General features: G+C 38.3%; 1 long non-coding RNA gene and 1 pseudogene across 1 annotated transcript in view; one reads left to right on the top strand and one right to left on the bottom strand.

Moving 5' to 3' along the window:
* Positions 1–27463, top strand: part of LOC109549842 (uncharacterized) — a 298308-nt gene that overhangs the window by 193648 nt on the left and 77197 nt on the right. The window contains exon 5 of the long non-coding RNA XR_002176206.3: positions 25545–25680. This is a non-coding gene — a long non-coding RNA (uncharacterized lncRNA). The remainder of the gene's footprint in view (positions 1–25544; positions 25681–27463) is intronic.
* Positions 24041–24517, bottom strand: LOC101331332 (small ribosomal subunit protein uS17-like; annotated as a pseudogene).

The raw sequence follows: 27463 nt of genomic DNA, 5'->3' as shown, positions 1-27463 counted from the left end.
TCATAAAATATGTCTACATGCAGTTGATCTTCACAATCATTCTGCAAATCAGAACTCCTGTTTTATTTATGAGTAAAGTTTGAGACAAAAGTGTCTCAGTTGAACATGGTAACACCTCAATAAATAATTTAGATAGCATTTCTTAAGACTGATAATGTAGGAAGCATTATTCTAAGCTCCTTAGAGGTATTAAGTCAATTAATTTCTTACCATAGCTCGCTAAGGTAATACTAGTACTATATTTCATTGATTTTAAGATATATGTTATTTAACTGGCTATTGTATAATAAAACGTCCCAAAATGTAATGTCTAAAATAATAATATTCTTGCTCACTAGCTTATAGGGTGGTTTGCTTACCTGGGTGGGTTTAGGTGATCTTGTATAAACTTGCTTATACATCTGTGATCAGCTGTTGGGTTGGCTGGGGGTTGAGTGATCTAGCAAAACCTTGGTTAGGATGAACTGGCTTTATTTCACATGGTCCCTCAGCTTGTCAGCAAGTTAGTGAGGGTTTATTTTCCTGGAAATGGCAGAATTCAAGGACCAAGTAGAAGTGTGCAAGGCCTCTTGAGCTTACATTTACAACGAGCACACCATTATGTCTGTCATATTGTATTAGACCAAACAGGTCATGAGGCAAGCAGAGATTGAAGTGTTGGGGAAATAAATAGACTTCTTGATGGGAGAACCTGCAAAGTCATGGTGCAAAGAATATGGATTCAGGGAAGAAAAGAATGGGGGCTATACTTGCAATCAATTTGCCATACACCCTTTTTTCCTCATTGTAACATCTCTGAAATTGGTCTTATAATCAGTGCTGTCCTGGGGTGGCTTCAGCCTGGATTTCCATCAAATTCTTCCAGAGACAATTTGTGTTTGCTTCTGCCAGTCACCTGGAGCATGACCAACCTAAAGCCACTTTCAATTAAAGTCTCTCTAGGTTTTTCAGACCATACTGATAGTGTAAATTCAGTGGGCTGAACAGCACGATTACTGGCTTCTTGTTCATATATTAGGGGACATATTTTTTCTCTCTCTCCACTCTGTGCCAATATGGAGGTGTGCAAGCTTTCTGGTTCCTTTTTATGTGTATCAACACTTTTTCTCATTTTCCTCATGTTGAGGTGATAGCCCTTTGGTATATCCACTTCACACAGCATCTTCTTTTCAACTCCTTGCTTTGGGTGATTTTTCTTTTGTAGTAGTACATAAAATAATGGTGTATCTTATAATCAAAGGCATCTTAGATAAAATATGACACATCTCTAAAGATGAGGAATTTGATCCATGGGGCTTTTAATTAAGTTGCCAAAGTCCTATCAGATACGACTGTTAAATAGTAGATGAAGGATCAAATTTCAGATACTCTGACTAAAGGATCCCTACTACTAACCACTGCCATTATTGAATTGTGGAACTGAATATTTAACTTTAAAAATGCATTATAACTTAGAGATTTCCTTATATTTTGCCTTTTATCACCAGTTGTCTTGACAGTCCTTTCTGATAGTACATGGGGATTATATAATAAATAGATAATTTAATATATACATACATATAAAGGATCAAAAATAAATAATATTCTTTATCTTCCAGGCCAATATGCATTATTTTGATAGTGACTTAACTTTATGAGGTTAATAATATATGTGGTTCCAGACCTGTAGTAATCCATTAAGAGTGACTTTCTAACAGTATTTAAAAAAATATTTCTACAGTTGCCCTATTCGAATTATCTGTTTCCATCACTATATCTTTTGTCTAATATGTGTCTCTATCTACTAAATTATTCACTATTAAGAACAGAGCGCACATGATTATTTGACTCACCCACTCTTCAATTCAAATAATTCATGCACAGTGGAGAACCAACAAATATTAATTAAAAGATAATGAATTAAAACCCCAATAACAAGAATATTTTTATCCAGCTGTGAAAATCTATGAGTTTGAAATTTTAATATTTAGTTTTTTAATTTTGCAAAGACAGAATTACCTTGTTGCCCTAAGCTGTTGTTTTATCATCTAGCTTTACATTTTAGAAATACTAGACATTTTTAAAAATTCCATACCAGTTGAGGTAAGCTCTGAACTATTTGCCAATAAAGAAGCACAAGTTTTTCTCAAGCTGCAAAGCAGCAGTGGGATATTAAATATTTTAAAACCCCACAAAGTGTTCTCTCTGAGCTGCCAACCCTTTCTAAAGAAATGTATTAAAAGAATTCCCTCCAGTCTCCATAAGATCCCCACATTTCATGAATAAAGGCAATACTTTTTCCTCTATGCTGTAAATAAATTTAAAATTTCTTCTTACTGAAACTCCTGAAAGTAAACATATGATGCTATTTCTCATAAGCTATAAGGAGACCCCCAGTGGATTTTCACCACCTACAAATATCCAGGCTTTGGTTATTGGGAAGTGCCGTATGTTTCTCAGTCTGGCACATTGGTATGTGTGTTTTTGGTTTTCTTCCAGTTGGAGATGAGTAGTGTCAGACTGTAATACTAATAAATAAGACAAATAGTTCAGAATCTTTCTAGTTTCGTAAGTAGATTTCTGGGCATATTTAACTCAACAGATTTGGAAGTTGACATATGTTATATCCATATTTCATTTTGGGTAAATAAAACAGTGATCTTCTAATGGATAAACACTCTTCAATTATTTTTCGACACGAAGATTCTCTCTGAAAAGCTGTATTTTACCGAATTTTGCCTCACTTTTTTTTTTGGCTAGCCTTTTACTTGGTAGTTCTTTCTTCTTTGTCATCTTCTTCTTTTTCTTTATTTTTCCCACTGTATTATGTTAGCTCAGATTTTTTAAAGAAGTCTCAAAGTGTGACTAAAATGTTAAATATTTAGCTGTTATTCTTCATAATCATTTAGTGGCTATAATAATATGTCTTTTTCTTTTTAAGTCAGATTTTTGGGCAACTTCCGTTGCCTTTAAAGATTCATTTTTGAGTCTAAGCTCATTTATTTTTAACATAAATCCTTGAAAATTATTCTGTTCAACAAATTATTGGTGGATATAGTAACACTTAGAAAAGGAATACTACCTAACATTTTACTTAGTAATGTTTTAAATGCTTTCTTTGCCTCAAAATAATACAATGAAACAAAGAAAATGTATAATGCTTTTTAGTTCTAAGAACTAAATAAAAAAACACTTCTTACACAGAAGAAAAACATTACACAAAGAGATTTATTGTGTTGATTTGGGATTTACAGAGCTATTATAGTGTAGGCCAATTCTGAAAGCTTTCTTTTGCTTTTTCTTAACCCATTCAGAAGTGAAATCAAATTAAGTCTGTGTGGTAGTCTCCAAAGGTGGCTTCCATCAATTCCTCTGTCTCTGTACATACATGCCACTCTTCCATCCAAAAGAAGAATGTAATTCTTCTTTCTGTAATTCTTGGCTAGCCCTCTGACTGCTCTGATCGATAGAATGTATCCTAAGCAGCATTGTAGGTCTTCTGAGGCCAGGCCTCAAGAGGACTGGGGGCTTCCTACTTCCTCCTTTCTGGATCTCAGCGGCCATACTGTGAGGAAGCCTGAGTAACCATAACGATGGGTCCACATGGAGGAGAATGGAAGGCTCTGGCTATCAGCCCCAACTGAGCTCCCAGCTGGTGGTCAGCATGAATTTTGTGCTGTCTGAATAAAGCCTTTTGGATCTTGCAGTCATCTCAGCATCCCAATCTGTCATGGAAAACACAAAACACACCCAATCAACCCACATGTGTAGGAGTATGTAACTGGTGTAAGCATGTGATTCTGTGTAAGGGCAAAGACTTGGACTAGGTCAGATAATCAGCATGAGATCTGAGGGATCAGGGAAACAGTACACCAGGGTGGGCAAGGCACTTTGGCATACTAAACTCTAAACCGTTTAGTTCCTCCAGGTGAATCTGGGGTGACTTTTCCACAGTTCTACAAGTAATGTCCTTACCATACACTGGGCTGAAAAGAGAGAAAGGTTAGTTTATTATCTAAAAAGTGTATCTTACTTTTAGCCAGTCAATACACAAGAGAAGCCAGAGGGTGTGCAGAAGACTCTTCTTAATCTCTGTAATTTGTGTGCATCCAAAGGACACTGGGGTGGGTAAGGGTCAGGGCTTCACCTTATTCACCTTGTTCTACGGGTTTCTCAAAGAGCATTAATCTCGTCCCCTTTCCTCCTTTAGCACTAATTCTGTTCTGTCAATCTTGTTCCCCCACCCCCTCCTGCTGTTCTAGAGAGGGGTCTGATCCTCTCCTTTGAAGGAGGTAGTTTGAGGCAACCTCCCCTTAGGAGTGCTAACTCAAAGTCCGCTGTCTCCAAGATGGTCCCGTATTTTACTGCAGTTTTAATGCCAGTTTCACTTGGCATTATAAAAGCTGTTATGCTAAAATATTGAGTCTCTTTTTTCTGTTCTCAGTTGCTTTACAGAAGGCAGCCTTATTTTTCCGTTCATTGTATATTCTGTATCCTAGGCAACACTTCCTTGCTCCCCCTCCCCTCAACAACCTGCCGCAAAAAGACAGCCTACTAATTGCAAATTAGTAGGTCTTTTGGCTGATTTATGTTGGAATCTTTTTAGGCCCTCAACTTTACCTATGAAATTAGTCTACTCATATAGATAGGAACCCTTTTTTTCACCCATAAAGGAAAAATGCATTGTTTCTGTTACAGAGATACCAACAAGGCTTTCTTAAATTACTTCCCATGCAGCTCAGAATGACTCATCTTACTGGCCTAGAGACTTTGCTTAGATGGATGAAGTTTCTCCTTTATTAAAATTTTACTGCAAATTCTCAAGATTCTGAGACATCTGCAAGGGAATTTTCAGGGGCAGGAAGTTTGTTAGAGTTATTCTCTCCATGTCATGGTGAAACCTCTACTCACCTAATCCTGGGAGCAAGGGCTAAGGCCTGTGTAAATATCCCTGACATGGTCCCTCCTGGCTTCCCAGGGTCTATGAGGTTGCTCCCTTAGTTCTTTCGATAAATGCTGCTACTGGCTACTTTATACTTTAAAGGTTTGGTGAAGTGTACTAGCCCCTAAAGGTATTAACTGTAGGAAATAACTTTAAGAATTTTAAAGTTGATTAGAACATCCACACAGGTACGACTTCAAAAATTAAAATAAGGACATTATAGCAAGAGGGAAATATTTTTCTGTAATAAAACCAAAATAAAGTCAAGATTTAAAAATCATTGAAGTCCATTAAGCCATCATAAAGGAGTTCATGCGTTATTGGTATGAGGCAAAAATTCAGACAGTTAATAGCAGGCACTGAAACCAACACAATAACATCAAAATCTATTTTAATTGTATGAAAGATTTTATATATTGAATCAAATAGCACTAGTCAAGCTATTCTAAATGTTTAAACATGTTAGGAAATTATATAATCTGAAATAACCAATTAAGACTTTTTAAATAATTAGATATAGTGATTTTTTATGGAGTAAATGTTTAGAAATATTGGTGTTATGTAAAAATAATGTCTTGCAAATGCATAGGAGCTTTTTCTAAGGAGAAGGGGAATAAAAGTTATCTTCCAAACATCTACAAATAAAAGCCAGGCTGGCAGATAAAATTTTTGTCAGTTCAGAAATAGAATCAATCAATTTCTTGGTTAATTTGATAAAATGCCTGACTCTCAAAAATGGAGAGAAGCCTATTTTGTGAAGAACTGGGACCCTTGGGTATATAGAGGTCACTTCTATATTAAAGAGGACAATACGTTATTTGCAAAATGCCACTCTTTCTACACGTTTGTGATGAGTTTCTTGAAAATTAATGATAGTCTTCAGAAATAGCTGCAGTCAGTCCCTGTAGATTCTGACACCATAGATTGTACCATACCACATTCATTAGAAGGAAGATTAAAATATATGTCGGCAGGACAAAAAAAGCTGATGGCAGATGTTTTGCCTCTGTATTAACATGTACCGATGGAAAAAAAAAATCTTTTATTCAGGAAAAGAGACACGATGAAGGATGATATGAAAAATAACTTATTAAAAATCCAAATGACCTTAGTTGCAAGTAAACTTCAAAAAGGTCTGTTTTATTTTCACATTATCCAGTGTTTTCTCTCTTATACTACCTCAAATACGTTAAAATACTGAAGTATCTTGAAAATCCCCAAATCAGGATTCAGAAATTCGAGTTTTGTTTGTTTGTTTTGTTTTGTTTTTAAATTCTAATCATTCAAGCATAGGCAGTACCTTATTTCCTCTAGGTTAGCCAAATACTTTATTAACCAAAATGCTTCACTGTTTAAACACTTTAGGTAATGAAGGGTGGCATTCACAATGACCACACGTCAAGATGAATTCCCTTCCTAATATGAGACCATATATTGAAATCAAGGCGGGTAGAGGGAGTCAAAGATATGTTCAGGAAAAGGATGCTCTGTGTATGAGAACCATACAGAAGTGAAGTGATAGAATTAAAGAGAGATTTGGGTGTGAAAATGTTTCACAATAATAGTATAATTTATTAAGCACTTTTCATATAGTCAACATGCTCAATACTTAACAAAATGAGGCAACGTTAGGTTACTATTATTACAGTGGTATGGTATTTATGCTCATTTCATAGGTGGGTACATTGAGTGATAAAGGACTTAAATGACTTGCCCATGGCCACACAGCTGACAAATGGTGGTTGGTTGAACCCAGACTGTTAGAATCCAAATGCCAAACTCTCACATTAGGGATTCAGAGTACAGCAGAGGCAGGGCAGGGATGGTGGTAAACATAATTGCAAACAGAGATTCTTACACAATTGGTGAAAATTGAGCAAATTGATGTCTCCAAAATAAATCCAAGTAAGTGCTTTTATTTAAATACATGAGATGCTGTGCAATTTTACCCTTTAAATTTATGTGCTCTTGTTTTTCTTGTTTTTCTGCTTTCTTTCTTTTATGTAAATTAGGGCATTGATTTGAAACCCAGTTCACCTAGAACTAAACAGGCCTTGCTCGGAATTCCAGGATGATAAGAAGAGCTTTTGCTAAAAGCAGATTCTTTCTGCTTCTCATTTTGTATTCCTATGGCCTTACATTTGCTCCCAGAATTCTCAAATTTCAGGTTCCAACCATTGTTCACATATTGACCCTTCTGCTTTCACTGTGAGAGTGACAAGTAGGTGACAAACAGGAAATGTGTAGGTGAGCTATTGCAGAGCTCCCTTTGAAGCATGTCACAGATTTTAGGAGAAAAATCTGAGCCTCTGTGTAAAATGTTACCAGGCTCTTTGATCATAGAAGCTTCTACATGATTTTTAACTCTCTTTATTAACCTATGACTGCAAATTTCATAGGCTAACTTTAATAAAAGTCTTAGAAAATGTCACCATCCCACCAACTCCCACCACTGCTCAGGAGTGTTCCTAACTTTCATACATTTATTCTAATATTGCACGATGGAAAGAACAAGCAGTTCAAGGCTGGGACTTCCTGCCACTTTGTATTTTAAAAGCCTTACAAAGATAGGAATCTGCATAGGGGAATTGAATTGTCTGCTTTTATTCAGTCATGCTAATGTAATGACAATAATGCTGATAGGTCGCATGTATTGAGTCCTTGTTATACGCTTCTGGGAACTGGGCTTAATAAATACTTCACATTTATTATTTCATTTACTCTTCACAACAGCACTAAGTAATAGTGTTCCTATCAGCCCCCTCTTACTGATGAGACTTGGAGATTTTAAATAGCTTCCTCTGGGTCAACCAGTTAGTAATAGAGTCTAGTCATAAAGCCTGCAGTCTCATTCTAGGTCCTATGTATTTTCGTTTGTAAGTAAAAGGCAAAAAGTCCAAGCAGTTAGCTAGATGTTTGGGCAATGGGTTGGCTACTTGCTGTGTTAGTCTGCTATGGCTGCCATCACAAAATACCATAGACCAGGTGGCTTAAACAACAGACACTCATTTTTTCACAGTTCAGGAGGCTGGAGGTCCAAGATCAAGGTTTCAGCAGCTTTGGTTTTTCCTGACGCCTTTTTCCCAGACTTGCAGATGGCCACCTTCTCTCTGTGTCCTCATTTGGCCTTTTCTTTGTGCATCCTTATCCCTGGTGTCTCCTCTTTTTCTTATGAAGCCACTAGTTTTATTGGATTATGGTCCACCTTATGACATCATTCAACTTCAGTTACCTTTTTAAAGGTCTTATCTCCAAATACAGTCACATTCTGAGGTATGCTGGGTATTAGGATTTCAACCTATGAGTTTTGGGGGGGATGCAATTTAGTCTGTAACATTTGCTATCATCGATCTTAAATATCTGAGAGACTGAGTTTTCATACTTATAGAGCTGTGTCAGCAAGTAAAGGTGAGCATAGGTCACTGCTTTATTTGTGATATTAGGATAAAATTGCTATCATTCATTAATCCACTCAGTTAATGTACAAAACAAACACAAAATCTCATGACATTGTTCAAGGAAGGAAAAAGAGAAAAAATGCCACGAACTAATCATTATAAGCTATGGGAGAAAGGATGCAAAGTACTTTCATTTCTGCAAAAGGTTTGGGAATTTTCTATTAATTCGATGATCAACCTTCATTTATGGTCTCTGATTTTCTTAAGTGAAATTTTGAAGAGAGTAAAAAGCCTTGAATAAGAGTAGAAAATTGCCTGCAAACTATATTTTTTGACTATCTGAGCTATCTACTCTAGTTCTACCCATTCCCTCATCTCTGAAACTGGGGAGTTCATTGTTCAAATACTCTGGGCTGCATTTATGGAAAACAAGTCATTGTTATGTGAGTCCTAGGTCTAACTTAGGCCAACTGATAAAGTAAATGGTCCAGAGCAGTGCAATTCAGAATGCATTCTGAGGACGAGTTTTATGAGATGTTCCATAACAGAAGCTCTCTTATTAATACGTTTGGGAAATTGTACATAACATGTTCTCCTTTTGAAGGCTGACAATCCGACAATCTGAATACAACATGCTATATTAGTTAGCTATTGTTGCAATCATGCTACATAACACACCACTCCAATATTTTGTGATTTAAAAACAATTACCATTTATAATTTCTCAAGAGTCTAGGGGTTGGCTGGGCTTGAAGAATCTGCTGGGCTCTCTCCTGCACTTGCAGTGAGCTGGCAGGTCAGCTGAGGGATGGCTGGTCCAGAATGCCTTCAGCTGGGCTGAGACTTGGCCCTCAGTTCTCTTCCATGTGGTCTCTCACCTTCCAGCAGGCTAGCCCACGCTGGTTCTCTAGGTGGGGACAGGCATCAAAAAGAGATGCACAGGGGCTTCCCTGGTGGCGCAGTGGTTGAGAGTCCACCTGCCGATGCAGGGGACACGGGTTCGTGCCCCCGGTCCTGGAAGATCCCACATGCCGCGGAGCGGCTGGGCCCTGTGAGCCATGGCCGCTGAGCCTGCGCGTCCGGAGCCTGTGCTCCGCAACGGGAGAGGCCACAGCAGTGAGAGGCCCGCGTACCGCAAAAAATAAATAAATAAATAAAATAAAATAAAAAATGGTCAGGGGCCACACTTTTTTCCCCTAATTTCGGATTAGGCAAATCATAAAAGCAATAGAATGTTGTATTTGGAGAAAAGACTAAAGAAACTGGAATAATTTAGACAACAAAGCACAAGATCATTAAAAACTATGCAAGAATGGGAGACCTTATTATGGAGAAGATGATAACCATTTGCAAACTGACAGGAGGGAGGACATTAGCAAGTGAATACAAACTGTGGAATTCAGGAATCTGGCTGGATATAGAGAAGAACCTCCCAGTTGTGAGAAATAATAAACCTTCTCTGACTGTCTTTCAATGTCAAGGATAGTGAATCACACTCTTTCTACAAATTCGAGATTTTGTTTTACTGGTTTGAGTCTGTATTTTCCCATTTCACCCATAATAAAAATGTAGTATGAAATACTTGCTTTTTTATACTCTCTCACTGCTTCTAAATTTGTTTTGTATATATTTTCACATACCTTATTTCACTTTTTCCACAATACCCCTAGAGCATGGGAGATCGGCTTTATCATTTCTTGTGTGTGTGTGTTTAAGATGAAGAACTTGAACATTAGCATCTTATTTAAGTATCTTGCCCAAGATCAAATAAATAATATTAAATCTGATGCTTTTAAATTAAAAATTTTGGTCCAATTTGCTATTCAACTGTAATTTTGAGCTTGGAATAAGGACAGATTACTTGTTTTTTGGGGTTTTTTTTTGTTTTTTTTGCGGTACGCGGGCCTCTCACTGTTGTGGCCTCTCCCGTTGCGGAGCACAAGCTCCGGACGCGCAGACTCAGCGGCCATGGCTCACGGGCCCAGCCGCTCCGCGGCATGTGGGATCTTCCCGGACCGGGGCACGAACCGCGTCCCCTTTATCGGCAGGCAGACTGTCAACCACTGCGCCACCAGGGAAGCCCCAGATTACTTGTTTTTATTCATGACTACTTGCAGGATTTTGTGGCATCCTTTTAGGATAATGTCATCTTCCTACACAGTAAATTCAGTGCCTTCTGTTTGCCTGTCAGACAAATTCCAGACTCCGCAGCCTGGGTTCAAAGGGCTACAGATTCTGTCTCGTCCTCCTCTCCCAGTGTTCCATTTGCCAGCCTCCTAGTACAGGGCAGATGATACAGAATGTGAGGAATGGGGTATTCTTAATTCATATGTGTACTGCTATTAAAAATTATAAGGAATCCTCAACAAGAAGGAGAAAACTGTCTCGCCCATGTGCATCTTTGGAAGGGGCACTGATTTAGAAAGATCAGGGATGTCATTTTAATACATAGGTAATTCTCCAAGCAGCTGATGCTGCTCTCCCAGAGGGGTATTCATTACCCGGCAGCTGGAGAACCCTGCTTTCTTTTGTCTAAGCATAAATCTTGGCATGGGAGGTGGCAGGGTGAAAGTCTGTGCCTGGGAAAGATCATGGCTAGCTCCCTTTCATGCACAAAAAGGTAACAGAAATGAGTGTTTCATGCTCTAATTTTAATATAGCTTCTCCATTTAAAATGTCTCCTCTGTTTTTATGTCTTTAAACTCTACCTTATTGGACAGGAAAAATAACAGTAGATTTAGGGTCAGACAGACCCAGAGACCATCTTGGTTCTACCATCTGCCCGATGGACAGTCTTGGGCACGCCTTTCCTAAAGTCAGTGTCTTTGCTCTCAAGTGAATACAGTCTATTACCTACCTAACAAGATTGTTGTTAGGATTAAATGAGATACACTGTTTAGAGATGACCATCTACACAGAGCTTTTCCCACACATACTACGTACTCAAAGGATAATTTAAAAAATGACAATATTTTTTGTTTCCGTTTTTCCAAAATAGCTTCATTTTTGTAAACACTCAATCTCCATTTCTATCTGTACTTTGGGCTTCCATCTTAGTGTATAGCAGAGCCCTTTTCATATTAATAGATTAAGGATTTAGGCATATATTGATCAGCTTCTGCATATTGAACTACTTGCTATGGAGATGTCAATATACAGGCAACAATTAGAGTAAGAACACAACCTACAAAGCTCTAAGTGAGGAGGTGTGTATGGTAAGTGCAGTAGGATCCCCCCAAAGACTCTACGTTATCATGGTCTAAGGAGACGTGATGGATGCAGGGTGACTTAAGTTGAGCTAGAAAGATGAGTGTCGTCAAACAGGGTACAGAAGACGGAGCATTCCAGGATGGGGAGTGGCAAGAGTGGAAGCGTAAGTATCAACCCCTACATGGCTGTGCCATGATGAGACTGCTGTCTTTGAGCCAAGGATGTGTGTAAGGCGCAAGGATGTGTGGGAGCACTTGTATCTTTTGATAGGAAGGGGAGATGCACACTGTAAAGGGCCTTCAAAACCAAGTGAGATTTAACTTTGATTCAAAAGCAGCAAGGAGGTAGTATAGGTTCAAGTGCAAAGCAGTGATACAAATGAGACCTTCTGCTTGTGTAGAATAAATTGGATAAGAAAAGAAAAACTTATTTAGTAGCTTTTGATGCAATGCATGTTGTGATAGTGAGAATCTTTACTTGATTGTTTTCAGGATGAGGTAAGGAAGACGTTGAAAACAAAGGAGGTTGGTAGTGGGAAATTCACAGGACTTAGAGATACACGAGTTATAGAGGGAGACAGGAAGACTCCAGTGTTTCTGGGCTGGAAGGCAACCTAATAGTGAAACTCTCAAGTTGGGAAGGTCTGTGTTTTAGGAAGATCCTTAGTTAGGCTTTGAGAATGCTGAATTACACCATGAACTACCCACATGGAACTGTCCATTAGGAACTTGTAGCTACTGGAATCAGTGTAAGTTTAAGGCAGTTTTTTCATGCTATCCTGAACCTGAACTGAAACCCTAAAATTTAGCCTCAACTCTAATTCTAACCCTTGTATCAATTTTATTCATTAATGATGACAAGAAACAACTGGCACAAGCAGAAAGAGAGAGGCTGAATCTTCAGCCAATGGAGATTGATTTCATTCTCTAATTGCTTCTGGCCAGCCCTTTCATTAATGGATTCAATCGTTACCAATAGTGATGGTGAAGGAAGGGTCTATTTGGTGTCTCCCTCTCAGATATGTAATAAGCAATAATATTCCTTCAGATAAACATGAGTTTTGTAGGATCTAAGCTTCCCCAATCTTTCATAAACCATAAATTAAAAATGAGCACATCTTTCTGATTTTGATTCAACTGAGCCACTGAATAGAAAAAAACCCATGTTATGTCAAGGTTCTCCCTCCTCTCATATTAACTGAATTGTATCAATTGGTAACTGGTGAGTAGTTAACTCAGTAAAAATCCAATCAAATTCCTCCTAATCCAACATATTCTAAGCCTTCATTCTATGAGGTTATGTGGCGTATCCTTGATGAGTTACAGTAAAGTAACTGTATAATTTGCGGCTGGCTACAGAAGTAGCCAACAACTTTTATGTGTTCTCTACAACATAGCTAAGAGAAATATTACATTATCTAGGTTCACATGCTCCGAAGTGTTCCTTCATCACTCCTTAGTCTTCTCTCCTTTTTAAATAAATAGGACATGCAGCAGGAGAATCTGAGATTTAGACTAGTTTCTGGCCATTAAATTTGCTTTTTAGTATTGTCTTGATTTCCTTAAAGATCAACTCAACTCTTTCAAAGTCTGTAAGTACTTTTTGAGGGATAACACCTCCAGAATCCTGCTAAAGATGATGCGTATTGAAAGAAAGGTAGAGGGGCACATCGATAGCCGTCATTCAGAGAAATCTTGATGGGGAAGTTTCTTAAAGAGAGGCTGGATAAAGCTGATTCCTCTCCTGCTTCTCAAGGAAACGCTGTGAAACCCTTGTGACACATTATTACGGTGGATTCTGTCACTTACCAGTGAGCCTGACTCCCTCCAGCCGAACAGCTGCCCCACGTGCACAAAGCGCAGTATTTTTCTAAATTAAAAAATGATGAAATTGACCCTTCAGGTCATTGATGATCTCAGCAGTGGAGGGGAGTGTGATGTGGTCACCAGATAATTCCCCGATACCACTTCATGGACCAAGGAAATTATCTCCCTTTTCGTAACTTACAGGTATCCCATCGACCTTTCTTTTTCCTTCTCATAAATAGGGGTGGGGAGGTGTTCAAAGAGGAAACTTTTATTTTACTTCCTCAGTTGAAAACCACACAGTATGGTGACTCAGTGTTTTCTTACTATTCAGAACGTGTTCCATGCATTATTTCTAGGAAACCATATGCAAAGATTGTTTCTATTTAAGAGTGGTTGATGGTTTCTGCTGCTCATATGCTATGTTTCTCTTTCTGATTGATGGCAGTGGAATAATTCCAGGGTGAATATGATATAAGGCTAAGAGATCAACATAATTTCCTTGGTGAATTGATTACTTTCCTCTGAATTTATAGTTCCTACCAGGACTGCAAATTAACGTGGTGGATGCGCTTAGTTATTCTGATTGTGCCTTACATTTAAATGCAGGCAGCTTAGACATTAAATGTTCCATGTTTATAACTCATAATCAGATCGTAGGTCCTGAGAACAAGCAGAGGTAATTGTATTATGTCTGAATAGAAAATGTTTTTGAAATAGTGGTGGTAACTATGTTGGATACTATATGCTGTAACATGAAATATATGTCTAGCAGCCATCTATTATTCATTACATCAATATGTATTTAATTCAACATCTGACTCCCAGTTCACATTGAGGAGAAATGAACACATGTGCCAATAGCTTGGGAAGGTTATAGGCAGTATATATACACATAAGAAATAAATTATATATGCACATATGTGAAATTACTGTATAGTATTAATATGATTTAAAAATTGTGCTTATGAGGGCTTCCCTGGTGGCGCAGTGGTTGAGAGTCCGCCTGCCGATGCAGGGGACGCGGGTTTGTGCCCCGGTCTGGGAAGATCCCACATGCCGCGGAGCGGCTGGGCCCGTGAGCCATGGCCGCTGAGCCTGCGCGTCCGGAGCCTGTACTCTGCAACGGGAGAGGCCACAACAGTGAGAGACCCGCGTACCGCAAAAAAAAAAAAAATAATAAAAAATAATAAAATAAAAATTGTGCTTATGTATATGTTATGTTTGTATACAAAGAAAACTTTTGGTTCTTCAGATGTACAGCCTTTCTATTTCTGAAGGTGAATTACTGGGAGAGGGGAAATTAATCGTAAAAGTTGTGATTTTTGGAGGAGGTGATTGTTGCTACTTTTGCAAGTTATGATATAACTTAACCTTCTCTTTACCCAGATATAGGGTTTTAGAACTAAGAAGGCTTCTGAAGTGAACTTCCCTAACCTTCTCAGATTGCAGGTCAGTCAATGGAGACCCTAAGCACCAAATGACACAGGTGGGTCAGGCCACTCCTCGTTGGCGTTGGCAGAGCTGGCAGTCTGACCTAGTTTATTGCTTTTGATAATTTATGCTCTGTAGTTTCTTTAATCACAAATACCTGCAAAGTGGAATCTCAGTTCCTACAATCTGTGGCTATTTTAACTATGGCTGTCTTCAGGATTTTCCTAGGGTAAACTAAAATAATCAAGAATTTGTTAGCTTCTATATTTTTCACCCTGAATTGTGATCTCCACACAAAAGCAAAAGAAGATGTTATTATGACTACATAATATTATTATTTTGAAAAAAATTATTAAGGAAAAATGATTGTGTTTGCCTTAGATCTGTGAATACAACTATGAACAAATGTTGGGTCGAATATATCTTTTCCTTTTAATATTGATCACCAAGATCATGAGACAGAAAAACCCCACACTGATACTATTGCACAGTAAAAACTTCTGTTTTCTCAGTTGTGATGGCAGAAAACACTCAAGTCAGGGTCCAGAAGCTGTCCTTTTAAATGACTGAAATCCGAATGCTATCCTGGGGCATATTGAATACATTTGGGGATTTGTTGAACGCATAATTTATTCTGGGTAATTTTTTTTTGTAGGGGTGTAAAGAAATGCCCTTTAACTCTTGAGGTAATTGATGTCTTTGGGGTAAATGTAATTGCAAGAGAAATGCATGTGCATATATTTAGATAGAACTTGACTCACTGGCAACTTTATTAGCACAGCAGCTGCAGGCTGGAATTTATCACTTTCACATGACTTGTGAAACATAGAAACTGCAAGATACTATGTGTATATTTTTTCTTAAATTGTTGATAGCTGACCTTTAAATGATTTTGTGTAGTCATTCTCCAGAGCCAAAAAGCTAGCTGTATATGGAGGTGGCACCTTGAACACCATGATACATTAAGTGTTTTCCACTTACCCCACTGTTTTCCAAAATTATATCCAGTAGTTATAAATCCGCAGAGTGCTTATCATCTGATGTATTACCTGGTATTTACCTTTTAGGACATTATACATTTCTCAGAACTGTACAAGGAAGTACAGGAGAAACTAGTGTAACACAATAACTTACTTAATAGTCCAAAGTTACCATACGCTACTTTTAAATAATCTCACGTCTGTTTGCTTTCATTCTTTTTGCAGTTTTTTACTCCAGAAGCTGCAGAATATCTTCTTACGCAATGGGATAATTCCAATCCAAAACATATTCATTTGTTTTTCCAAAATGTGTCTCCAAAGAACAAGGTATTTCCTTAAAATATGAGGAAACTTATATTCATTACTTTGTCTTTCTCTGAGTTTTAACTTTTTTCTCCCCTTATTGTCTGTGCTCTGCATAGAGAAGCTGCAGTTTGAAAAAGCAGGATGTCATCCAGGGGTTCCTCATCAGTCATTGTAGAGCGAAATACTGGCAGAGGCTACTCTGCCACCCTCAGCAATGTCAGTCCTGTGGCACGGTGGGTCTTCAGCTCCTGAATTTCTGCTGCTTCTGGCATTGGTTTTCAGTAGATTCAGGGCAGTAAAACAGGAGGGGAAGGCCTTTTCTTGCAGTCGAGGACTCTTGAGTACTTGCCTGGCTTCGGAGCCAGGAGTCTTGCTGGGAGCTTGGCTATCAGGGAGCCAATGCCCATGGTTGGTAACAGCTGCTGCACTTGGCTTTTCCCTGCACGCATTGAGAGAGTGATCTGTGTTCCTTGCGTTCCCACTCCACTGGCCGGAAATAAGTAGAAGCTGTGTACAAGGGAAGCAACAGCAGAGAGGTCTCCACTCGACTTCCTTCTTCATTTCTCAAGTTCAAAGTCTCAGTTAATCTTATTAGAGCCTTCAAAGATGGTACGTTATATCTTCTCCCATTAATCTATTAGTCTTCAGGAAAATGCTCTGTATTATAATGATACTATTCCCCCAAGAAGAGAAAATATCTACAAACAAACTTTAATAATAAATATGAACATAGGATTTAGAAGTCTACAGAGTACTTCATATATGTTGTTTTGTTATATTTAGTACTTAACATACTTTGCAGTAGACATTATGATGAAATGGGGGCTAATATAACCTAAGTGATTCCTCCCCCCACATTCCACAGCCAGTGAAGAAGTGGATTTAGAACTTGACTCTATATAGATTTTGAATCCATGTAGACCCCAGATTTCAGACTTGATTCCAAGGATTCTATTCACTCCTGTGTGAACTATAAACTATGCATAACATGAAGATATAATGCATTACTACTTTTATTGAATTAAGTATCTTAGTTTTTCATATGATGCTCAAAGGTTATATTTAATGAAAGTGTGTTTTAACAAGTTTCTTTTATTTCTTTGTAGTTCTGCATTCTATTTCATTTGAATTTCTGTGTTTGGGATGTTGAAATGTTAACATCTTGTATAACACAAGCTGTGCCAGGTTTTATAGGTCATCTCAACTTTGGTTATAGTTAATCTTACTGTTGCTATGCAAAAATCTATAATAAGATCCCATCTGCTTTATAATTGCTCAAGAAAAATACATGATCGGTATCATTTGGATAACGTGGAATTCAAATGAAATCGCCCTGATGAAAATTATTACTTTTTGGAGCTTGCTTTTTATAATCCTATGAATAACTGATTCAATATATTTTATAGCATATATAGTGCTTGTAAATTTAAATATGCTCTCTGTATGTAAAAGAACCATACATCAATTATATATAAAACTTCTTTTTTTTTAACTAAAAATGAGACATCCTGGTTAGAGAGAAGAACAAAGAAATACATATTCTGGTTTCTTTTCTCTTAGTGAAACTATCAATTTAAGAAGAGTACAAGTAATTATAAGCAGAACAAACAGAACTCATAGGATTTTTATCAAAGACAACATCATTTTTACTTCCCATTATCCCTTTACTTAAAAATATATTACAGAAAGTATTCCTCTATCCCTGGAAAGGTAATTTTGTCAGATACAAGACATTTATGATCACTCTCAGGTTACTGAAACTTTTAAAGTCACTTTGTATTGCCAATATGGCCTCTGCTCAGAAATTAAAAGGGACAGTCCTGTGTAATAATGAGAAATTTGGAGCTGAATTTTAGTTAAATCTTCCCCCCTTCCTTGGCTGGGGTTATGCTGCAGGCTGGAGGTTGACAATGAGAGAAAGAGAAAGGTTGCCTCTCTAGAAAAGCATTTTTTAAAAAGTTTAAAACATGACTCTCTTGCAATCATAAAATAAGCACATATCAAAAATGTATGTAGGGCTTTCCTGGTGGTGCAGTGGTTGAGAGTCCGCCTGCCGATGCAGGAGACACGGGTTCGTGCCCCGGTCCGGGAAGATCCCACATGCCGCGGACTGGCTGGGCCCGTGAGCCATGGCCGCTGAGCCTGCGCGTCTGGAGCCTGTGCTCCGCAATGGGAGAGGCCACAGCAGTGAGGGGCCCGCGTAACACAAAAAAAATTTGAAAAAATTTTAAAATGTATGTAACTCATGAATGAGGAAATCAGTAGGCTGATAAAGCAGGTTTCAGAGCATTTGCAGAAGCAATATAGTCGCTCAGGAAAATAAAGCTGAATTAAGTTTCCTACATTTGTCCTAAAACTGTACCTTTTGGGTTCTGTTTTCCCCTGGACAGAAATCTATAAGTCACTGTCAAATTCTAGAGTCTGGGCCCTAATCAGTAGAGATAGTAAGTGAAATAATGATTTCCCCTGGGTAAACCTGTTAGCTGCCCTTCAACGGGACACTGAAAGGACATGCAGTCTGTCTGTCTTTTCGCCTCTTCCCCAAGTTTTGGACATTTTTCCCTAGCATCTCTGTTCCAGGCTTTTTATTTTTTCCTCTTTTCCCTCTGTTGCTCTGTTTGGTTTCTGACTCTGAAGGCTGAGGAAAAAAGACGAGGAAGGGGGTAGGAAGGGTTTTCATGATTTTGCCTCTGTGGGCTTGGCATTTGTTTAACATGGACTCTCAGAAGGGTGCTTTTATGGGCTTCCAGAGGTCCCCACTGGGTGCATATGGTGGTACTTGCCCGATGTAAGTGCTGCTTTTCCTCTTGTTTTCTGTGGGCCCCTACATTCTGGTGTTTCAGAGGTCTCTTCCCCCCAGGTTCTCTCTGTTGGACTTCAAGGGGCTTTCTATGATGGTTTTCTCTCGGGTCGGTCCTCTTCAGCAATTTTGGTTGGTTCTCTATTTTGAGAGCTCACATCTGGTCAACAGGAAACACTTGGGCACTCTTTGCCCATACAACTTCTGGGCAGGCAGACCAGTCCCAGTACAGAAGCAATCCTCATTCTCTGCATCATCAAAGCAGCTCTCTGGCCCATCCCTCCAGCTTACTAAGCCTCCTTTATAAATGGAAGGCAGACCCTAGTTTACTGGGTCCTCCCTACTTACTCCTGTAGGGAGTGGTCCCTTTGAACCCTCCTTTCTTCTGACCTGAGTTGAAGCGGAAAAAGTTTTCCCTCCCTCCCTTTGGGGTAAATGGTTCCTATAGAATTCCTCTTGCCATACGAATTCTTCTCCCCAAATTCTCACTTGACTCTTTTATATTCTTAATTTGGATGTAAATAAAGTACATCTTTAACCTTATATTTTACTTGACAGTTTCCTTCGAAAATGTATTTGTCTTGTATCTTGCCTGGGTATCTGATATTTATCCTAATGTCTCAGATGAAACTTCTGTTTTAATAGACGATGATACTGGTTTTTGGAGACTGGGAGTTCCCAGGAGACATGGTCTTGCAGGCATGCTGTACTCAATTGAATTTTTCTCAGAATGTTTTTATCTGCTTGTTTTTGGAAAACTATCTGTAGGACACAAAAAATAGGGCACCTGTCTTGGAGCCTATGTTTGGAGGAATATGGGGGACAGATATGAAGAATGCAGGCATGGGGAGAGGGCCCAGAGAGTCAGGGGCTCATGAGATATCTTTTTTCATCTCCTGATGTAAAAAGATACGTGAATTTACAGCATCTATGCCAACTCCATCTCCCCTTCTGAATGCAGACCTGTTTTGTCTTTTCTAATTCCAGTCACTCTCAGGATTTTGACCTGTTATCACAAAATACAGTATTCAGAGGGGAGAATTTTGTGTGCTGTATTGTAATAGTCTATAGATTTCTCTTCCCCCTAGATAATAATTTCCTTGAAGGAAGAAACTCTACTATTCTCATTATTATATCCCTAACCCTAGCTGGTGCATAGTGTACAGTCAATACGTATTTGCTGAATGAATGATTGAGACAAAGAGGGAGGCATGTAGAGTAAGATTTCCCCCAGCCCTGTTTTCTAGAAATGGTTTTGTCTCTGTTTTTCCCTTTTAGAAGGGTTGGGATTCGAGAGATGGTGGGGAAGTAGAAAACCGTACTTACCATTGTTTGTAACAGTTGTTCTTCTATCAACATGAGTCCTTATTCATCTGTGCCCTATGACTGTGTGTAGGAGGAAGCTATAAAATTACATGTAAATTTTTTGAATAATATTACACTGCGTGAATATACACATACACGCTGATTTTTACGAACTGTCTGCCTTAGATTGAAAAGTTTTTTCTTAAGACTATAATGTCATCTTTCATTATAATCCATATTCATGTTTAGAATTCATTTATTCAGTTGAATACAATGATATCAGCTTTCCCTATGCTGAGCTTGGTAGGTTTGATCTCCTACTTAGAAGGATTATTCTTATTTTTAGTCTTTTCTTTAGCATGGCAATAAATCTTTTGAATGGTGCCCCCTTTATTCCTTCTTTTCCTTTACTAAAGGCAAAAGAAAACAGCAACCCATATTTAAAAGGTAGACATTGTTATCCTTTATCGCAGTTTCCCTCTCTTCCAGAGATTAGAGTTTACTGTAGTACAGCAGCCCAATAGGATTGTCCTGGAAATGGATTTTCATGTAAAGTATTATGTGTCACAAAAGGAAGGATCAAAATATTATAAAGAGAGAGAAGCTACGTTATTATTTTTAATAGGATTGGTATTATAAATGGTCCTTAAAGAGCATACATCTGTTCCACTCAATGCTTTCTTTCTGAGTTTACCATGAAATATGTTTTACTGATAAGACAGCATTTTGATCCATTATTCTCTAAAAGCCTTGTTAAGAGATTTGACGTACAAGATACTGCTCATGGTCTGTGGTACTTCTTTGAAAGTAAGAGTTTCCTTTCTGAAATTGAAGGAAACAAAATATATATATTCCACGGGTAAATGTTTTTAGTGCCCTTTCCCTCCATTTGGATTATTAAATACTAAGCTTTAAATAAAGACATTTTATGTAAGTTTATATTTAGACAATATAGCTGCTTGTTTTCTGTTGGGAAAAGAACAAATTTAAAACTTCTCTAATAAAACGTTATGGAAAAATTAAAACGCATAAGTGACAAAATCATTGCAACCCTCAGAAAATGGCACTGCTACTTTTCTAAGAGACTAGAGAGAAATTTGAGTGGAACCAAGTTTGTTATTGAGTACGGGTCTCTCCCTGACTTGAACACTTATTTTTCCAAGGAGGGGTTGGATATCATTTTAATTCTAGACTATGATTGAATACTTGGTTTCAAATGGGAATTCCCTGCCCCAGAATGAATCTGAATGTGCTCATCAGTAAAATAGGGATGAGGGATACAGGTCTCATCTGTGCACATCAAAGCCTCAAGAGAATATCAACAGGCTAGAGCAGGGTATGTGGCCCTAATCTTGCCTCTGGCTTCCTTTTTCCTGCCTGCTAGTGAACCTGAGAGATCAGGATGTCCTACAGCCCAGTTGGTGATGGCTCTCCGTCAAGGATGTGCTCCTGAAATAGCTGGGTGAAGCAATCCCAGGGACCACAGTGAGAAATGTAGGGACTCCTATCTCCTAACTCGTATTGAGTGGAGCCCTCCTTGGACTCCATACCTAAATTTTGGAGAAATTTAACATTTTTGAAGTTTGAAGTCCTGTCCATAAATATCATCTGAGCGTTCTGAAATAGGACCCAGTGGACCATGAAGTATATTTTAAAACTGCATGCACAGAGTTGAGGCTGTTTGACTTGTGGATGTTCATTTTGAGGGCTGTTTATTATAACTCTCTCCCAAGTAATGTTCACAGCCCGCCTCTCAGTGAATTCTGCTGACCCACTCCCTCTTACCAATACACAGGGCCTTAGAGAAACGAATTCTGCAGTATTAACATTCAGAGATTTTCTGTGGTTTTTATGTATATCAGTAATAGAAATCAGCAACAGAAATTTAAAGATGGATGGTTCTAAATTTTGAATGTACGTTGGAGTAAGAAAATAAGTGATATTTACTGTAGAGATATTTAAAAAGAAAAAAAAGAAAGAAAGCATTTTGAGGCTAGATTTCATTGTGCTTTGGTTGATTTTATATATTTAAAACCTGTTTATAAAACATATTTCTAACTATTTTCTCTCTATTCATGTTTGTTTTCTCTCTCTAATCAGTTTTAGTATTTTTTGGTGTAAGGCAGGTTTCCAAGAGTGAATTACCTACTCATAGCATTATAACTATAGGAGATAAGAGTTTAATGTACAGTGCTTTGAATTGTGACTGTTGCCCATGAGGGATTTACTCATAAAAATGAGATCATAATAAAAAGGTAATGGGACCAACAAGAAAATGGAACTCCTCATGTCTAAAGGGAGCACAGGTCAACCATAATTAAATTCTAGAAAGTTACAAGTACATATAAATATAATAAAGGATGGTAGAGATGGTTGATATAAAGAGATCATCATTATGGGTTAAGGATAAAGTTTTCATGGATCATGTTGGCTCCCATTAAAAAATGGTTCAATAACTATTGCTCAGTTCTGATCTCATTTTGACTTCTCCCATCATTTTCTATTCAGCCAATTCTCTGTAGCCATTGAGAAGGAGCTCAGAAGAAGAAAATTCTGCTGTATTATGGTTGGAAAGGTGCCTGGTAAATAATGAGAATTTTGGTACAACGGGCTCAGATTTTCTCAAAAATGTTGCAAAATCTCAACTGGATAATGTATTTTCTTATGTCACTTAATTGCAAAGAGTCATTGCCAAGTTCAGGTGCTTCCTATACAATCCTAATATGGCAAAGGAAGTAGCTTCTCTCCATTTTGTGCTCTGGACTATCTCCTAATCCCAAACTTCAAAAAATATATATTCAGCTATTAATAGAAATATACAATTCAAGATCACACTTGTTCCCCTGAAATTTCTCCATGATTTTTAACTGCTGAGATATGAAGGTAATCTTTTTTTATTTTCCATCCTCCTTTTTCCAAAGCTGTGTTTTTGTAATCCTAATATCTAATAATAAAATATGTATTTTTTGACTCTATCTCATTGACATCTGAATTATATGTAACCTAGAGCTATATAATGGAGCCAGACTTCTTTTGAGCTTACAGTTTTGGGAGCTGATCCTAGTAATAATTATTTCCTTACTTTTCACTGCATTTTTGTAGAAGTAACTTAATGGAAACTTTTAATAAGAAAAACAAAAGGAAGTATTTTTTAATTCACAAATTCCAAATTCCTAACTTAGGGAGTTGAGAAATAACCTAGATCTGCCATCTCATTTGACACTTGAAAAGTAGGTCTAATGTTTTTGGAAGAAAAATCTTTGTGTGTGTACATCATATGCATTCTCACAACTCTAAGTTCATTTGGAATTTGATGAATTAAAAGATGCTACCTGTTGTTTTTCTTATTGAGTTTCCATTAAAATATTTCTACCAAAAAAATGCAGTGAAAAGTAAGGAAATAACTCTTACTAGAATCAGCTGTGTCTAGCTCGATTACCTATGTCTAGATCCCAAAAATGTCAGCTAAAAAAATTAAATATATATGTATATATGTGTATATATGTATATACACACACATAAATGTGTACACACACACACATACAATATGCCTGCTGAAGACATTGCTATACAGTTTTAATATGTCAATCTTCTGACTTTATTTGCTCATTTCAAGTAGAATATAATTTAGGTGCAATTCTACATTAATTGTGTTTTATTCTTAAACAACCTGTTATAAAGAACACATTGAATGGAGTCTTAAAGTGAGATAATATGCACTCTGAGATCCTACAGAGAAAAAAAAGAAAACCCCTTTGTGGAGTTACTGGATAGTAACTCTATTTTGAGACAATATTGCTAACATGTTTTTGTTTTGTTTTGTTTTGTCTGACTGGGAAAAAAACTTTACTTTGTTTGGGGCAGTGGGCAGGGGTCCAGTCTCAGAACTTCTGGAACTCCTTCTCGGTGCCAGCAGCTTTGGTCACCTGGAGCACATTGAAGCACACCGTCTTGCTTAGGGGAGGGCACTCGCCCACTGTGACAGTGTCACCGATCTGGACGTCCCTGAAGCAGGGGGAAAGATGCACGGATACATTTCTGTGGCGCTTCTCGGAGCGGTTGTACTTTCGGATGCAGTGGAGGTAGTCTTAGAGGATGACAAGGGTTCTCTGCATCTTTACCTTGGTCATCACGCCAGACAGGATCCGCCCTTGGATGACAACATTACCAGTAAAAGGGCATTTCTTGTCATTGTAGGTGCCCTCGATGGCCTCCTTCGGTGTCTTGAAACCCAGACCAATGTTCCCGTTGTTATGCGGGAGCTTCTCCTTGCCAGTTTCTCCAAGCAGAACCCTCTTCTTATTTTGAAAGATGGTCGATTGCTTTTGGTAGGCACTCTCCACCTGAATGTCTGCCATCTTCCCCGCCGCCTGAAAAAATGTTTTAATATTTAAGAAAGGAAAAGATTCAGAAGATTTAAAAATCTCATGAAATCGTTGCTATAGCTTATAGATACGTGTTCTGATGGTAATTTCATAAGTTATTTTCAAATAATTTGTTCTAAGGTAACTTATTACATTAAAAAAGAACCCCATAAAAGATGTGTTTTATCTTGTACTTCACTCAGAATCACTTCTTTTCCTTGTTTCATTTAAATTCTCGGCTTTATATTGTCACAATGCTTGATTTTGTTTTACTTCTTGAAGTGCTTCGTGATCATATAACTGGGACTAAGTAGGAACTAAATGTACCTAAACTTAATGGTTGCTGCTCACCAACTACATAATTATTGTCAGGGTGGCTAAAAATGCAGAAAGTCTGTCAAATATAAAAGAAGCACACACAGGGAGCAGTGGTGGGGAAGATGGAAATCACAGCTGGAGGTAATGATTACTCTAAATGTCTTGCTACAGCAAACATAGCATTTGGAAATTCATGAACATTTCTTTTAAATGTGCAGAAGTCTTTGCAAAACAAACCATACATTAACTAAAACACTCATGACTGCACTGCCTACACACTAGGCCACCTGTAATTTTGGGGAAAGTTCCTTCTATGCAACATCAAAAGAAACAACCATAGATCTTTTATTTCAGAATTGGCTTTGGTGACAAATAAGTTGGAAGTAAAAATACAGATAGTTCCACTTGTCTGACACCCAATATTCAGTGCTATGCCACATAACTCTCCTAAAAAAATCGTTTATTTTTATGTGCACTATGTATCCAGTAATCATTTTTAAAATGTGGCCATCCTTTGCTAAATAATGCATAGTACATGAGTCTTTCTGCAATCTCTCATAAAAAATTAATCACCCCAGACCTATTCTTTAAAAATCCATTTGGGTTAGTAAACCCCTCTTTTGGGGAGAGGATTTGGCTTTTTTAGTAAAAAGGGAGGTTGACTCATATCCATTCCAGTTCATATGTTCCTCTGCTCTTCTAGTGCCACCATGAGCTACTGTTCACTTTGGTGCTGGCCACCCCACAGCTTCCTGGGACACAGAAGACAACCCCAGGACTGCAGTAACTGAGGGCTGAAGATGGAAGAATCACAATTGCCTTTATTCCTCTGACTCCTGGTAAGTGGTCAATAAATATTTTATGAATGAGTGAATGAAAAAAAAAAGAGAGAAACAGAGAAAGAAAAAAAGAAAGAAAGAAAGGAAGGAAGGAAGAAAAAGAATACCCTTTATTTTTCAAAATACACCCATGCAGTGCTACTGGGTTTCACTGAAGAAGTGGTATGAATGTTTGGCCTTTTCTTTCTTCACTTCTGCACTCCATTCTAAGTATAGTCAGAAGGCCTTTCCTGCCTGAGAAATGAGAGTCCGCTGTAAAGCCCTCTACCCCATTGTAGTCACTGTAGTTCACAGTCTTGGAACATGCTGCTTTTGTCCTATAGTGAAGGTTACATTTTGCAGGAGGGCTGTGGGTAATGATGGTGCTGAGATGGCTCTTCTCCTTACTCTATTAACCATTGTTTTCTCAAGGTAACAGTTTTGCAGCAATAAATTTCAATGTAATCTTCATTTTTAGCTGTTTGCAATTCTGTTGATGGTGTAGGAAATGAGAGTGGGGAAGAGGTCAAGGGAATATCAGTTCTACTCAAGGTCTCTATTCTAGATCAAGACGCTGTTGTCCCCGGAAAGTATAGATGTCATCATTCTCTTTTCAAGAGGAGTAAATGAAATTACAAAAAGTAACTTGTATCAACAAGGACCTACTGTGTAGCATGGGGAACTCTATTCAATACTCTGTAATAACCTATATGGGAAAAGAATCTGAAAAAGAATGGATATATATATATGTATAGCTAACTGAACCAGCTTGCTGTACAACTGAAACACAACATAGTCATCTATACTCCAATATAAAATAATGTAAAAAAAAAGAAAACTAAAAAACAGTAACTTGCAAGGTCTTCAGGTTGATGACTTACAGGGTAAGGACTGGAACCTAGGAGTGTCTAACTAGTGTTATTTCCATAATAGAGCACTTCTCCAAATCTTGAGAGAGTGAGGGAAGTAGGAGTCATTTGGAGCATAAAGGTAGTTTGCGGCGAGCCGCCTCCGACCAGCAGAATGACGAGTCGCCACACGCAAGATTCTTCTCGTATCACACTTTATTGGAGCACAGCTTGGTTAAAGAAAAGATGGAAGGAAGACGCCGCAATCCTATAGCAGTCTGCTTATATAGGGATTAAGAACATGTGTCGCTCTGTGATTGGCCTTCGCCGATGGTGCGACTTGTGAGCCAGCATCGGATAGGTCGCTACTTTAAAACCTCATTAGTATACTTAGCGCAAGCGCAGTGGCCACAGGAAGGATGATTCAGCTTACTTCAGCTTCCTGCTGCGTGGCAGTTAGCTGACCGCGCCCTACATCTCCCCCTTTTTTATTTACTAGAATCACCAAGCAGAATGTAGCCCGTACAAGTGTTCACCTCATGATGTGCTCACTGTTCGAGGGCAGCCTTCCGTTGGCATGTCTGAGACACCTTCCTGCGTGCAATGCCAACAAGGGCTGCAGGGTGCAAAGGCTGACTCAGAATAAGTTTTGATTCCCTATAGAGGTGCAATGGCAACAGGGCCTCTCCGTGCAAGGGCAATCCATTCGAATTGTTTAGGACGGAGATCCAGGCTGCGGGAGAATCACCTTCACTAACAGCCAAAAGTGCTTGAGTGAGTAGGACCTTATCTCGATGTGCCCTGACGCGCATGCGACAGACCAACTAGAGACATATTATAATCCCAAATATACAGCAGAACCGGCATGGGAACTGGCCAGGTCCGGCTAATTCCCCAGAACGTCATATTCTCTGCCCTAAGCAAGGGAAGAATCATCAGGAACATCCAGCTCAGCA

The sequence above is a fragment of the Tursiops truncatus genome, chromosome 4 (genome assembly GCF_011762595.2).
Source record: "Tursiops truncatus isolate mTurTru1 chromosome 4, mTurTru1.mat.Y, whole genome shotgun sequence".
In the NCBI taxonomy this organism is placed as follows: Eukaryota; Metazoa; Chordata; class Mammalia; order Artiodactyla; family Delphinidae; genus Tursiops; species Tursiops truncatus.
Note: the sequence above shows the minus strand (reverse complement) of the source record. Positions and strands in the feature narration are given on the sequence as shown.